Genomic DNA, 15,339 nt, shown 5'->3' on the forward strand with positions numbered 1-15,339 from the left:
CAGTAAATAGCACAATATACAATGGGCCCCAGGGGGAGACCAAACCATATATTAAGAAAGTGGTATGAGAACCATGACTTGACCAGACACAGTGCCTAGAGCACGTAGAATCGCTGGGACCCCAAGGCAGTGACACCGGAGACCCACGGGGGATGTGTGCAGTGTGAGAACACAGCCGCTTGCCCTATACAATTCAATATGAAAGTCTCGGTTGGAATTTTAAAGAATAAGGACACTTAGAAGAGGACTTTGAGCAAACCCCTTTAGACTTAAGAGGGTCCTAGGGCCAGCACCCACGGGAGCACCGGAGTACTCGTGTTACCTCACCCAGGTAAGCCGGGTTCATAGGTGTCAAATGGTGTCGGGAATCGTCGTTGATTTCAGTGGCGATGTGCTGCAAAGTGCTGCTGCTTTAGAGAGGAGAACTGTCCGGTGTGATCCAAGCCTGGATCGAAGATGTGAAGAACCTGAAAGCAGAGGGGACAGAGTCTGGGTCACTTGCCAGTGACCAGGGGCACGATAGACGAATGCCCACCGATGTCGAGTGTTTCAGGTGCGAAGAGGTGAAGCTTGACTCAACTGCCACGGGGACCAAGAGGCGTCGTCGATGACCACAATCCGCAGGCGAGCTATACCACGAAGGATGTTGAGTGCTGGGGGGTCAGTTTCTGGATTGGAGACCAACAAGCCTTGGCAACTGCAACCCATGCGGTGAGAAAAAAATGGCTTTGGTGTGGACCAGCAAGGTCCTGTGGACTCCCCAAGCGATGGAGAGTCAGGGCACGTCTGGAGCAACCAGGCAAGCCCATTGAAAGTTAAAGTACCCTTCTCAGGGACCCACAAGTCGACAGACAAGGGATCGCAAAGGGACCTCAAGAGGAATCACTAGATACCAGCCCACGGGTCACTCGAGGAGTGTAGGCCAGCAATCTTCGGTGGAATCACTGCTCGGGGTCTGGACTAAAAGTAGCCCAAAGCACAGTCTCAGGGATCACCAAGAAGCATATGCTGCTGCAAATGGTCGCGGTGTCCAGGGGTACGGGTTGCACGGTCCCCACGAGGGCTTTGAATCTCAGAGTTGCTGAGAGCACGGATCGGCCTTGGGAAGCTTGGAAAACCACCGCCTGTGTTGCAAAATCGTCGGTGTCCTTCGGGAGCAGCGTTAATGCAAACCAGACAGATGCGTCTTTGGTGCCTGCCTTGCAGGGGAGTAACTCCTTTACTCCAAGGGAGATTCTTCGGTCATCCAACGTCGTGTAGATAGTAAAAGTTCTGGGATTCTGTAGCAGAGTTTCGTCCAGGTAAATCTAAAGTCCTGTAGTCTGGGGTTCCTACTTTATTCCCAAGGAAGGGGTGGGACAAACTCTGGGGACCCACCTATGGGAGGGTCAGGACAGAGGGGGGGCTACACCCATGTCCTTTGTCCAGTTTCACGCCAGAGCAGGGGCTAAGTGCCCCTGCAACCGGTTTGAGCTGGACAATGCACGGGGACACCAAATGTACCCCCAGTGCAGACATCAAAGCACTCTTTGAGTGCACCCACCCAGCCCCAATACACTAAAGCCTGTCTGGGAGGTGGTTACACCTCCCTGTGACAGGAAACCTATTGTCCAGGCCTCCCCTGCCGGAGCTTCGTCCAGCAGCAGTAGGGCAGACACGTGTCTGTGGCTGGCAGCATCCATTTTGTGATGCCAGGATCTGTTAAGCTGGTACCGGGTATACCGGTGCTGTCATGTTTCTCCCTCTAGTAGGGTGGAATCATACCTCCCACACCAGTTACTGGTGTGGGGGTATGATTCCAAGGTGTTTGACACCAAACACAAAATTTTTCCATGCAGCCATTCCAAGGTTAGCATTTACCGCGAGGTTATAATGCACTTAAGAGTATAAGGTTTGGCTGCATCACAAACAACCCCGGAATAAAGGTTCCGAAAGCTGCAGAGGGGCTCTGCTCATGCATGGGCACCCTCTCACATGAAACCCAGCACCCTGCCATCAGAATTGTTAAGGCCTGCCATAGGGGTGACTGATAGGTTTACATGTGCAGTGATATGGAGAGATATAGGTAACCTATATCTCAGTAAGGGGTGCATACACCACCTTACACAGGCTGCTGTAGCAGACCTGTTGTGTCATTTTAAATGGCTTCCCTGGGGTGGCACAATGCATGCTGCAGCCCCTAGTAGGCCTCTGGGGTACCTATGTCCTGGGTACATAGTATACCATATACTAGGGACTTATAAGGGTACCCCAGAATCCAATCTGGTGTGTGCCTGAAGTACATGCAATCAATTTAGAGCGGAAGCAGCTAGGCTGGGGCCCTAAATAGCAGGGTCCTAGCCAGACTAAAGCCGAAAAACAGTGAAACATCCGCAAAAAGTGGGGGTAACCATAAGAAGCAGATCCTACAGGACACACAATAGACCTCTCAAAAACAGAGTTTTCAACGGTCTGCAGTTCGTCCTGATTAACAACCCCCCAGACCTCACTCCCATAGACTACCATGGAAATGCTTTTTGCCTACTGTAGATCTGTAGTAGGACCTTAATAGGTCTTCTCCCTAGTCTTGAGGCAAAACTGAACACTGCTGCATTTGCCCTTGTATATTCCTCCTTCTTCCTACTCATGAGAGGACGCGGCAGAGCGAAGAAAAAACATAACAGACCCAAATGATAAAAAACTCTTGTCTTTGGAAGAACCCTGATCCCCAGGGTAAACAAGCATATCTTGGTCTAACCACTATCACGTAGGATTTTTTAACATTAGCCAATAAATCCAAGTACTCCATTAAGTTGGCGAAAGAGTTCACGAAGGACTGTAGGCCCCTTGCAGTTATGGCCATGATTTCAGCATCGTCTGCATATAAGAGCACCGGTAAACACCTGGCTCCCACATGCAGACATTCTGCTTTGATGTCAATCCAAGCTGTTAATGTACAGATCCAAAATGCACCTTAAATCCTGGAGCAGTTCAGAGGATATACACTATTCATCCTCTGATAGTGCTCGATGCTCACACACAGCCCACAACACGTCAGAAAACTTCTGCTAAGTGGCATGCAAACAGCATATTGCAGTGGTCGAGTGCCAAAGAATACACAGTACTGCACTCTCAATCAATCAGGGTTTTGTAGAGCGCACTACTCACCTGTGAGGGCCTCAAGGGCTGAGGGAGGGGGGGGGGGGACGAGCAGCTCCATTCTAAGATCTCCAAGTCTTGAGGTCCTTTCTGAATTGGTGCAGTGTTGGACTCTGTCAGAGGTGAAAGGGGAGTTCGTTCCAGGTTTTGGCTGTGAGATAGGAGAGGGATCTTCCACCAGCTCTAGTCCTGTAGAAACGAGGGACGGTGGCTAGGCCGAGGTCGGCTGAGCAGAGGTTTCTCTTGAGGGGGTGGAAGGAGATTCGGTCGTTGAGGTATTGGGGTCCGGTATTGCAGAGGGTTTTGTAGGCTTGTGTGAGCAGCTTGAAGGTTATTCTTCTTTCAACTGGTAGCCAGTGGAGGTCGCGGAGGTTTTGGGTGATGTGGTTGTGTCGTGGTATATCGAGTACAAGTCTGGCTGCGGCGTTCGAGATGTTCTGGAGTTTGCGGAGGAGTTTTTTTGTTGATTCTGGAGTAGAGGGCGTTGCCGTAGGCCAGTCTGCTGGTGATGAAAGCGTGGGTGATGGTTTTCCTGGAGTCGGGGGGGGGGGGGAGGGGTGGATCCACTTGACCGTCTCGCAAAGTATGCAGAGGGGGTTGAAGCATGCAGCGGATACTGCGTTGCTCTGGCGGGTCATGGTGAATGAAGAGTCCAGTATGATGCCAAGGTTGCGTACTTGGTCCGTTGGGGTGGGTGGGTTTCTGAGGGCGAGTGGCCACCAGGTTTCATCCCATGCGGAGGGGGTGGAACCGAGGATGAGGACTTCGGTCTTCTCCGAGTTGAGCTTCAGGCAGCTTTTGCTCATCCAGGTCGCGGAGGCTTTCTTCCCTTCTTGGAAGTTGTGCCTGGTGGAGTTGGGTGCCTTGGTGAGGGAGAGAATGAGCTGGGTGTCATCGGCGTAGTAGACTATGTTAGGCCTGTGGTTTCTGACGATGGTTGTGAGGGGGGTTATGTAGATGTTAGAGTGTGGGGCTGAGGGAGGATGCCTGGGGTACTCCGCATCTGATCTCTTTCGGTTTTGAGAGGAAGGGTGGGAGTCTTATTCTCTGCGTTCTGGCTTTGAGGCATGAGTGTACCCAGATTAGGGCCTTTCCTTGGATGCTGGCGTCGTGGAGTCTGGTGGCTAGTGTGCGGTGGGAGACAGTGTCGAAGGATGCTGATAGGTCTAGGAGGATGAGGGCTGCTATGTGGCCTTGGTCGAGGAGGGCGTGGAAGTCATCGAAGGCGGCGAGGAGGGCGGTCTCGGTGCTGTGGTTGCTGTGAAATCCGTATTGAGAGGTGTCTAGGATGCTATTGGTTTCTATGAAGTGTGCTAGCAGGGTGTTGACTTTCTTTTCGATTACTTTGGCAGCAAAAGGAAGCAGTGAGATGGGCCTGAAGTTCTTGAAGTCTGTCAGGTCTGCGGAGGGCTTCTTTAGGAGTGGGTTGATATAGCGCGCTTCCAGTTGCGGAATGTGGTGGTGTTGAGGGAGCAGTTGATAGTTCGGCGTAGTTCGGGTGCGATGGTGGTGACGGCCCTGTGGAAGATGTGTGGTGGGCAGGGGTCAGAAGGTTCTCCGGAGTGGATGCTCTTCATTGTGTTTAAGGTGTCTTCTGTGGCGAGGGAGCTCCAGGGGAATCTGAACTGATCTGAATGGCACTCTGAATGGCATTTCTTTGCCAAAAAGAATGGTCTGACTCTGGACTGGTGGTCCATGGTTCTGAAGAGAAGTGCATTCATACATAGCTTTTTTTCCATAAGACCTTGAAGATGTGCCTATTTAAAAATGCCTCTTGACTATCCCTCTTTTGTCTCTCTGCCGCTAACACCTGGCTTCTTGCTCTGGTCCCACTCTCCATGAAATTGCCATACTTGAAAGTAAAAATCAGTTCCTGTGGTAGACCGCTATGCTTGAGCAGACCTTGATAAGTCACTGGTCCTTCAGTCTCCACACCAGCATAGGAGGCAGCCTTTCCGCTCTGTGGTTGGAGCATCATTCTGGAACTTTCTCTTTTCACCTGCACTACTCCTTTGGGGTGGGGGGTGTGTGAGGTTTGTAGTATTATGCTCTGATCTGCTGTGTATGCTGCTAAGGGAGCATGCATGGATGGTTTGACGCTCCAACGTTGACAATTGCTATTGGCATCACACTACCACAACTCCTTCTTCCATGGTAGATAGGGGTCACAGCAGCTGGCTGACCATAGGAGCCTCTGCATAGTCTGTAACAGGCAGGTGGCGTCCAGAGATGGACACCGAGGGCCTTGGCCTCTAAGCACGCACAGGCGCATCTGAGGCAGGTGAGCCCGGAATACGCAGCACCTGCAATCCTTAAGAAGAGATTTCGGGATTTGACCTTTTGGAGACAGAAGCTGCTGTTTGCCTTTCATTGACAGAGAAGCAGCTTTACCTAACGGGTGTGGGTCAGAAGTCTTGTACAGCAACTTCAAGCGCATCCCAGAAGCCAAACAGGATGAAATAGGTTCATTTGTTGGGCGGTGCCTTCTGTCATAGTGTACTTTCTCATCCACTCTCAAAAATCAATAGTGTAGTTAAATCTTTCGTTTCTCATCTTAAATTGTATGTGTGTAACTTTCCATACGTGTAGAAGTAGCCACATCCTTAATATTGCAGCCCGATTTCCTTGAAAATTCACGATTGGCGTTTATTTTGAAACACTTTCCCGCAATGCTGCGCGAGCTTTGACATAGTGCCAGCTCCCTCCTGAGCAGCCTTGTTGATGTTTGGGCCAGGATGGTTTGACGTTGATCGGCCAGTAAGTCACTTATCGACACCATTACTGATAGCAGGCAGGCACGATGGCTTTGCGCTGATATGTACCGCCTGCTCAGCAGCTCGCAGGTGTTTCTAAAGGAATGCCGTGCCGGTGCACAGCCCGGAAGCTTTTTTTAACCAGTACATGATTGATGGTGCGGGATTTTCTAATAGTTTGCAGTAGTTTTTGTGCCATCTAGTCAACATGAATGGAATGCAGTTTTTTTGGTTGCGCGCATGTTAAAGAGAGGATATTTAAAGTACAAAGGCGGCTCTTTACATTCCGATCGTGTGTTGATGAACCTCCATGGCCGGGTGTTATCGGGCTCTCCCAGCTGCTGACGTCAGACGGATAGCCGAGATCAGCTGTTGTGACTTCGGCATGGTTACAGGTGCAGCTCATGATTTTATGGCCGTGGTTTTCCTTATCTGAAGCCGAAAGGTATTCTGCAAGTCACCTGTCCTCCTACATAACTTCTGTATAATGACTTGTGTTGTTCCCTGAGAGACTGACAGAGGGCCTTCAGGATTTTATTGTGAAGGCAAGAGTTCAGGGCTAGGACTCTATCTGCTCCAACTTTTCTCTGTGCCGGGGTGTTTGGGGGAGCTTTATCTCCCAAAGAGCAGAAATACTAGTTTCCTGGGCTTTGCTAAGATCCGTAAAAAGCTAAGACTGATTTGCATATGGCTGGGTTTAAACTGGAATGGCATGGGGAGCAAAAAACGGTGGATTTAGGCCCAGATCTCTGTACTGGGGTGAATGTTTGACAATGTTCAACATTCTGTCCATCAGTTGTTCTTTTTGCAGGGATCTGTACAAACTTCAGCATTCCAGAGTTGCTCCAAAACGGGGTTCTTCCTGCCAGAAAAACCAACACTGCTTGTTGTAGGACCACAAACTCGCATTCAGCTCCTCGTATGATCAGAAATTCTAGCCTCATGAAGCTAAAAACATGTCACCATTCCAAAGTGGTTTCACCAAGAGATGTTACTTGGTAGTACACTCATGGCAGCTCCTAGGAAGATGGAGGGTTGAACTCCTAATCCCTTTGCTTGCATATGGCCTGTTGCTGTGTTCCTCACAAATGGGCATGTGTGAAAATTAGTGTTCCTTGCATCTCATCATGATAAGGAGAGTAATGCATTCTGTATTTTCTTTTTACTTTGGTAAAGGGTGATTTATGAGTTAACACAATCAAGTTACAGTGTATGGGGATTAAAATGGCCCCTCCTTGCAAGTAAGCAGCATAAGCTCCCTATTTTAACACTGTGACCAACTTCCTTACTCTTGATGTCTTTGAGGTTAAGCTGACCTCAGTGAGGGGAGAGATGTACAGCAAGTAGTTACTGTCATCCAGAAGCTACGAATAAATGCATAACTTGCTGTTCCACCGGATACAGGATGCAAGTGACTAGTGAAGCAGCAGTGGAAGGGAATGGCTACACAAGTATGCGAAGTTACAGAGGCCGATCAAAGTTGGGCTTAAAGAAACCCTACTTTTGTTCGTGCAAGCCTTCACACCGGTTTACCTCCCCAAATGCTTAAGGAAGAACCTTCTTGTTGGCAGTTCTTTAGTGGTTCGCCCTCAAGAAGCCTCTCAACCTTTTCCAAGTGCTGTAAATAGGGACAGAACGTTCTAAACGCCACAGAGTGTACTAGTTTGCCCTGACCTTACCATGAAACCTTTTGTAAGGCAATGAACCGTTCTGTTTTTCATCTCAAAAATCTTAATCTGAGCTGCGCTCCAGCACGGCATTTATTGTACTAAGAAAGTTGTGACCTTGCTAGCCATCATTCCTACGTCATTGAAGTTGAGCAGCTTTTTTTAGTGTTTTGGTTTCTTGACGGTTTAATCAGTGCATGTCTGAGCTCATAGTAACTTTCTTTTTGACACTGCATTTATTTTTATTTATGTATTCAGTGTTTACTATAGCGCGAACAAGACCCAAGAATTGGGTGTCAGAGCACTTTACATAATCATCCTTTCACAATCAGAGGATATTCAATTCTTTAACGACCAGTTTAAAAACGTGTTCAATAATATTTGCAAATGCTAACCCTTGTCCAAACCGCAACATATTGAAGAATAAAGGAAATCACTATGTAAAAGTAAAACATGCCATAAACATAATTCTGAACCGGAATAGGTCCACTCCTGATATCCTAGCTATCTACAATGGTTATATTATTGCTTCTCTAAAACAAATATACATTGATCGAGTTACTTGACTGTAGGCAACATCCCTGTAGATGGACAAGGGACTAACTGTCTTAAACCTAGCTGAGTATAGCTATTCTAGATCCATCAAAGAGGGGTAATCTGGCTCGTGCAATGACACGTTTCTGTGATCTGCGATTAACAGGACTTAATCCAGTTTACTGAAGTCTACTTGAACAGCAGACTGTAGTGGATTGATGGGTTGTCTGCCGAACTCAAAATAGTCTTCGTGTAGCCTGATTTTTGCTATGGGAAATGTACCCATCAGAAAGGACTTGGTCTCCTTTTTGAATCGGGAACCATACGTGATTCTCCTAATATTCGGTGGGAGCAAATTCCAAATCCTTTGTGCAGCTCCTGTGAACGCTCTATCGTATGATCACTTCTTACGGAAGAATGCTGCTTTCAGTAAAAAATCTTTAGATCCCCTGGAGGGTCTACTGCATCCCGAAAACATGATTTTCTGGGCCAGGTAACGTGGAGTTTTGTGGTGTATTGCTTTGTGTGTCATACATGCAATCTTGCGCTGTATTCTTGCCTCGTACGGTAGAGGTGAACAGGCACTTCCACGGGACCTCCTTCAAAGAACAAAATGTTTTGTCTACAGATTAAAAGGTTGACTAATTTTTGCAATTTATGTACAATTTGGAAGCTCGAATTCTCTTGTGCTGATCCAGATCACAAGGTGTGTACCTCTGCAGTCTCAGTTGCCTTAGCAGTTTGTCCTGGAGAACTGTGTTCTAGTTAATTGTGAGTGCATGGTTATGCATAGCTTTGTAGCACCATATAAAAGGGTAAGGGATCAGGCTTTCTTTTTTTTATAAACATCTGTTTTTATTGACTAACAAAATGAAAGATAACACAGACAGAAAAGGCGATACTCCATCAGGCATCCACAGCGATTTAAAAAAAAAAAAAAAAAAGGCCAGTACCCGTATCCCATGAGTCCACATCCTTTAACATTTCACAATCGAAAAAGCCTGCCATAGCTTCCAACAATAAATAAATTTAACTCGAGCCTTACAGTAGTCCTAAATATAAACTGAACACATCATACAACCCCAGCTCGAGCCTTAGGTTGAATAACATAGTACATACATCCCTTCAATCATACACATATTGATCTTTCCAATCCCCTCATTCTAGATAGCGAACAATAAGGGAAGCCTGAGTTGATCCAGGTAAATACGATAGTGAGCAGTATCGTGGTCCTGCCCAGTCACTATTAACACAAACTGTCCCCAATGCAAAGGATCAGTCTTAATTTATATCTCGATCTTGACGCAAACCAGCTCTTTCTTCCATTCTTCATGCCAAGAGACCAGCAGGGGACAGTAAAGCATCTGTAAAAGCCATTGTACATTTTTTGCCCCAGTTAACACAAGACAGATGATAGGATTATTGAGAATACCCTTTTGATTGTTCAGCATCCTGCATGGGTATATGATAGTGACTCATGTGGAGTTTTTGAGTGCCTTTATGGATCTCGACTACAGACAGCTTTAATAGTCTCTCGGACATAGACGGATTGTATCCAATACGGACTTGGGGTGGGCTTTGTGCCTTCCCCTTGTTCATGAGTGGATGGCTTTGTAGGACATCTCAGTTCACTGCTCCTTATTTGACGACTTGCCTCCCCATTCTTGCGTTTATCCTGCCCAACAATCATTTTGCTGTTGCCAGTTTTTCATTAGATGAGTTGTATCCTTCCACAGCTGGTGCCAGGACTTTGCATTGCAGTACATGAGGAGCTATTTTCTCTCTTTCTCTACCCTCCCATGCCCCCTCCTTTCCCATTCCCCTGTTCTCTTTATTAAAACATAACTCCCCTACTGCCCGCTTGCCGCCTCAGGCACATCACGTTTCAACTGCCTATGTAGTATCAGGCAGCTATCACCAAATTCAAATGGTTTATAAACCTTTGATGTGCGTGGGTAGATATGGTGGGCACTTCGAGGGAGGTGGAGCAAATTCAAAGTCAATAGATTTGTACCCCAATGTGACCAGCAAGATCTATTTGCTTTGTCAGTGCGTGTTAAGACTAGACAATGCTGTTCAACAGCATTTGAGTTTAAAACAATATTGCTTTTTAGGTTCAAACCCCCCTCCCCCCAATATCTGTCAGATTTTTTTATTCTCTATATCCATAAAGCTCCAAGGGAGGTACACATCGGACATTAGATATCCTCAGCTTGTGAAAAATGTTATTGTTTTAAGAAAAATACCCTTGCTGAAATGAGGTGCAAGCAGTTTTCTTCACCTCGAACTTAATAACATATTTGGTGATTCACCACATAAGACAGTCATGAGAAAACTGCTACAAATACCTCAATCGAGGCTATTGGGGTGTGGGCCCCATACTGTTAGCGCTGTGTATACTATCATGTGATCTAGTACTGAAGGATCCGAGTGTGGTTACTGTGGTGTAGACTGATGCTAAGGCGCCAGGTGTCAATGTTGTTGTACAGATGGATACTAAGTGCCCAGGTGTAAAAGTTGTGCTATTACACAGTATTTATGGGCATACATATGCACATATAGTGGTATGGATATCAAAATTGGCTTAGTGACTACAGATGGGTAGTAATAGCAAAGAGGCGATTTGGACTGGGAGGTCACTCCAGAAGTCAGCATTGGGGCTAGCATTAACCAATATCAACAGTTTAATCAGTGACTCATGTAAGAAATTGCTTGTGTTTCATAACAGAAGCATTGGCAAATCCAATAGGTCTCGCCTTTGTGACCTATTGGCATTGCCAATAGTTTTAGCCATGCTGCACATCACCCACAGTTTTTTTTAAAGCCTTCGACACAGCAGCCCATATATGAGCATGAACCACACATGAACACGCTTACAAAATTACACGGATACTTTTTTGTCCTTTTTAGTTACCGAACAAGGTTGAATAAGTAACTAAAAAGAAAACAAGCAAAAACATATTTTTATTAAGGCGGGGGGTGGAAGCAACTCAGGGAATGGCAGTGGGAATGGCGAAGCAGCACGAGAGAGGGTGGTGGCAAATGGTGAAGCAACTTGGGGATGGTGAGGGGGCGCTGAAGCAGAACTGAAGTGGAAACAAAAGCAACGGGTGGAAGGCTGGATGGGAGCGAAAGCAACAGTGGTTTGGGGAAAGCAACATGGTGGACATGGGTGATGGGAAGCAATGGGTACAAGCACAGGGGCAAGCGTAAAAGGGAGGCGGCAGGGAGAAGCAGTTGGACAACAAAGAGCAACAAAGGGTGCAGTGGAAGAGACATGCACAAGGGCGACGGCTGTAGCACACACACACACTAATAGATTGCTTCACACACATAAAAATAGTGCTTGAAAACAAGCAGTGAAAGCAGCGATGCCAGACAGTCAAAGACATTGTAAAGAGGCAGTGCTCCATGCAGGGGACAAACACAAGAGTACCAAGCTGGGACACCAATAAGAAGCAGGCAAATGAGTGACCAGGAAAATGAACCAATGGTAAACCATGAGTTGGCTTGAATCCTCTTTGTTCTTGGAGTGCCTTATTGTTCCTTTGCAACAGACAGCTCATGCTCTGTCTAGAAGGCTTGACCTAAGAAAAAAGTCCTGGAAATTAGAACGATGGGTGGGTTTTAATGGTATGCAAGTTTAACTGGTAAATGGAAAGCTACAGACCTGCAATAGAGAATGTAAAACAGAAGTTCTTAAGAAAAATGCATGCAGCTTCATTGTCTCTGAAGAATCTGAATTTTTCCAAAATCAAATAGATTCTATTCTGTTTTTTTCCTCCAAAGCCATTACAACTTCAACAGCTGTGTCTCCCTTAGAAAATTAATAATTCTACAGCCGTCATGTGGGCTTGATTTTCTGGTGAAATCCCTCAATAAATAGATGCAGTTGTGCGACATTCACGTTAAGTATCAAGTTGTTATACCTACATGCAAGTAAATACATTTTTCTTTTGAAGATTGTGTTTTTTCTTATATATGCCTTTGTTGGCAGTCTTATAGATTTGACTTTGTGTTGGTGCTCGTTTAACTCTTTGTTTGGTTGGTTCTCATTGAAATTATCCTTGTATAGCTCATCATTATTTTGGCTCTTCAGATTGTAGCAAGGCTCGTTTCCTTTCAGCTTGTCTTGTTGGACCTCATTGAGGATTCCCATTCAGTTGGTGTTCATTGAACTGATCGTTGCGCTTTAAGATCAGTCCTTAAGATCTTGTATTGTGACTTCATTTTACCTTCTGTAAGGAGCCGGAAATAATGTTTAAGCCTGAAATGTACCACACCCATGAGTTTCTCACTTTCCTTTCCTGCAGAGCCTACTTCTGAGTTTCGTTTCAGGCATGCTTGTCAGAGAAGCTCCAGTTACGTGCACGGTTGTTGTAACCTCCCACACAATATCTTTTGTACACAGCTCACCATGAGTAAAGGTCAGCAGCTACTTCCACATCACACCTGCTATCTCCTGCAGGTCTGTGCCCCTCCACATGGGCTTCGTTCTGAACATGCTTCCCCCTTTCCTTTTATGATCAGCTTCAGGACTTTTCTTATTCTTCGTCCACTATCTGCTGCAGGGGTTATCCCTTACTCCATGTTCTTGTACCCAAGCTCCTGTGTCCCCTAAAAACAAACGGGTCCAATGCAGTGGTGTCTGGATAAATATGAATTTGTCGCAGTTGCCACATAGACAACCATCTGTTATATAATTGGGCAGATTGTACCTAAAAAAAAAAGGTTCTAGGATCGGCGAGGCTAATGTCATTGAAGCTACTGCACATAAGGTGAAGCCCTACGCTTTACACTTATCTGACGTTAACCTGTTCACTGGTTGATTTGCTGTAGTCAGGCATTCAAATAAGTGACACTTGGCATACATTGTGTGGATTTCCAGAAGTTCGATTGTACGAAGGTCTTTTGGTGACGGCTGCAAAACCCCACAAGCATTGGCAAAACCAGTAGGTCTTGCTAATGCTAGATCTATTGGCTATGTCAGTGGTTTTTATGCATGTTGTTTAGCAGATAAGCTGCTGTGCAGTGTGACTGAAGAGAAAAAAAAAAGTTGTTACGCCGTCATGCGGACCACATCTGAGTACTTTTAAAAAGCAATTTTTAAATTAGTTTTCAGCCATGCTGCACAGCAGATGCACTGCTTTAGGACATGGCAAAAAACATAACATTGACAAAGCCAAATATCTCTATTTGGCTTTGTCAATTTTTCTTGAGCCATGTTGTAAAAAAAACAAAAAAACGAAAAAAGCTTCATGACGAGGCCAACATTGACTGCTTAATAGCATCTACTCATTCATATTCATATATATATATATATATATAATAGGCAACTATAACTCACGCGACCGCAATCCTCTGCTGATGCTAATACTGTATTTAGACACTTATTTGCCCATGTCTTCTTCCATTAAATTTTAGCTATACATATATTACAAATATTTTTTTTTCATAAAGACACATATGTCATCAGCAGAGGATTGCGGTCGCGTGAGTTATAGTTGCCTGCACTAACTAGAACGGGGGAATTTCATTGGTTTTTTATCAGTAAAATTTCCAGCTAACTATAACATGTGTGAAACCTATGGTTTTTTCACTGAATTTGCAAGGTTTTTTAAATGCTAATTCCTAACTATAACGTGTGTGAAACCTATGGTTTTTTCAGTGAATATATATATATATATATATATATATATATATACATACATACATACATACATACATACATACATACATATATATATTCATATTCTACTGGCAGTCGCCAGTAGATAGTTATAGTTAGGACCGTGTTTCCATAGGAAATCCGGCAACATTCTATTTGGAATAACTTTGGCGCCAGTTGACGAATCCTCGCGAAATTTTCAAAATAGGTGGGGAGCTCCGCTCTGACCCTGAAAGTCTCGGGGGGGGGGATTCGTCAAGCGGGGGCTGAGAAAAAAGGGGGGTCCCAAAACGCGTTTTCCCCATGCAATTTTCCATAAGGACCTTTAGTCCAAGGTACAGCCCGAACGGCTGAACAGAATTACTTGAAATTTGGCAGAGAGGTAGTCCTCAGCTCGGGGTGTGCCTTTTGCATATATGGAGTCAATCTGTTAAATAGTTCCTGAGAAAATTGCAGTTAAAAGCACATACATATCTATAGCCGCGCACCGTGCGAGCACCCTAACTTGCGCGAGCGTAATTCTGATTGGCGGTTACATGTTAGTCAACTTTCGAATCGGTCGAAATCAGGAAGTGTCGGCCGCCATTTTGTTTGTTTTCAGTGCGAGAGTGAAAAAGGAAGGTGGCGAACGTGAAAAGGGGGCAGGGTAGAGAGTTCCTGACCCCCTAGCCTTTGTCAGGGGGTCACTGAAGGACCCCGAAGGCGGAAAAAAACATGTTAATTTTTTTTTTTTAAATCGCGGGGGTGCGCGCACGGTGAAAAACCAAAATTTTTTTACGTAGTTTATTGTAAAATAAATATATAAAAAAAATAATAATACATACATAACTTGGCATTTAAAAAAACGTACAAATTCACTGAAAAACCATAGGTTTCACACACGTTATAGTTAGGAATTAGCATTTAAAAAACCTTGCAAATTCACTTAAAAAACCATAGGTTTCACACATGTTATAGTTAGGTGGATATTTCACTCGTAAAAAACCAATGAAATTCCCCCGTTATAGTTAGTTCAGATAACTATAACTCGCGCGCCCGCCACTCTATCACAAGGATGATGTCATCAGTGATGTCATGAGTGATGCCACTGACCATGTCATGAGTGATGTAATATGTGACGTCATCAGCAGTGGATTGCGGGCGCGCGAGTTATAGTTATCTGAACTAACTATAACGGGGGAATTTCATTGGTTTTTTACGAGTGAAATATCCACCTAACTATAACATGTGTGAAACCTATGGTCTTTTAAGTGAATATATATATATATATATATATATATATATATATATATATATATATATATATATATATATTAATGTATTATTTTTTACTTCCCGTCATGCTGCTATACAACATGGCTAAAAACAGCTTTGACAAACACGCTGTTCTCGGTGTTCGATACTGTGAACAAAGGCTAAATCTGATATCAAAGTCAAGCTTTAGTTACAGTAACAGGAATGTGCCAAATGAATAAGGCACATCTTTTTAACAATAAGTGTGATTCGTCTTTGGCTAACTACTACATTGTATGTTATTCAATTATGTTTTTTTACTCTGGGAGATGTAAAGGACAGTGTC

General features: G+C 44.9%; 1 protein-coding gene across 4 annotated transcripts in view; it reads left to right on the top strand.

Moving 5' to 3' along the window:
• Positions 1-15,339, top strand: part of SPATS2 (spermatogenesis associated serine rich 2) — a 432,511-nt gene that overhangs the window by 108,620 nt on the left and 308,552 nt on the right. The gene's annotated exons all lie outside the window — the stretch shown is intronic.

Source organism: Triturus cristatus, chromosome 4_2, assembly GCF_964204655.1.
Source record: "Triturus cristatus chromosome 4_2, aTriCri1.1, whole genome shotgun sequence".
Lineage (NCBI taxonomy): Eukaryota > Metazoa > Chordata > Amphibia > Caudata > Salamandridae > Triturus > Triturus cristatus.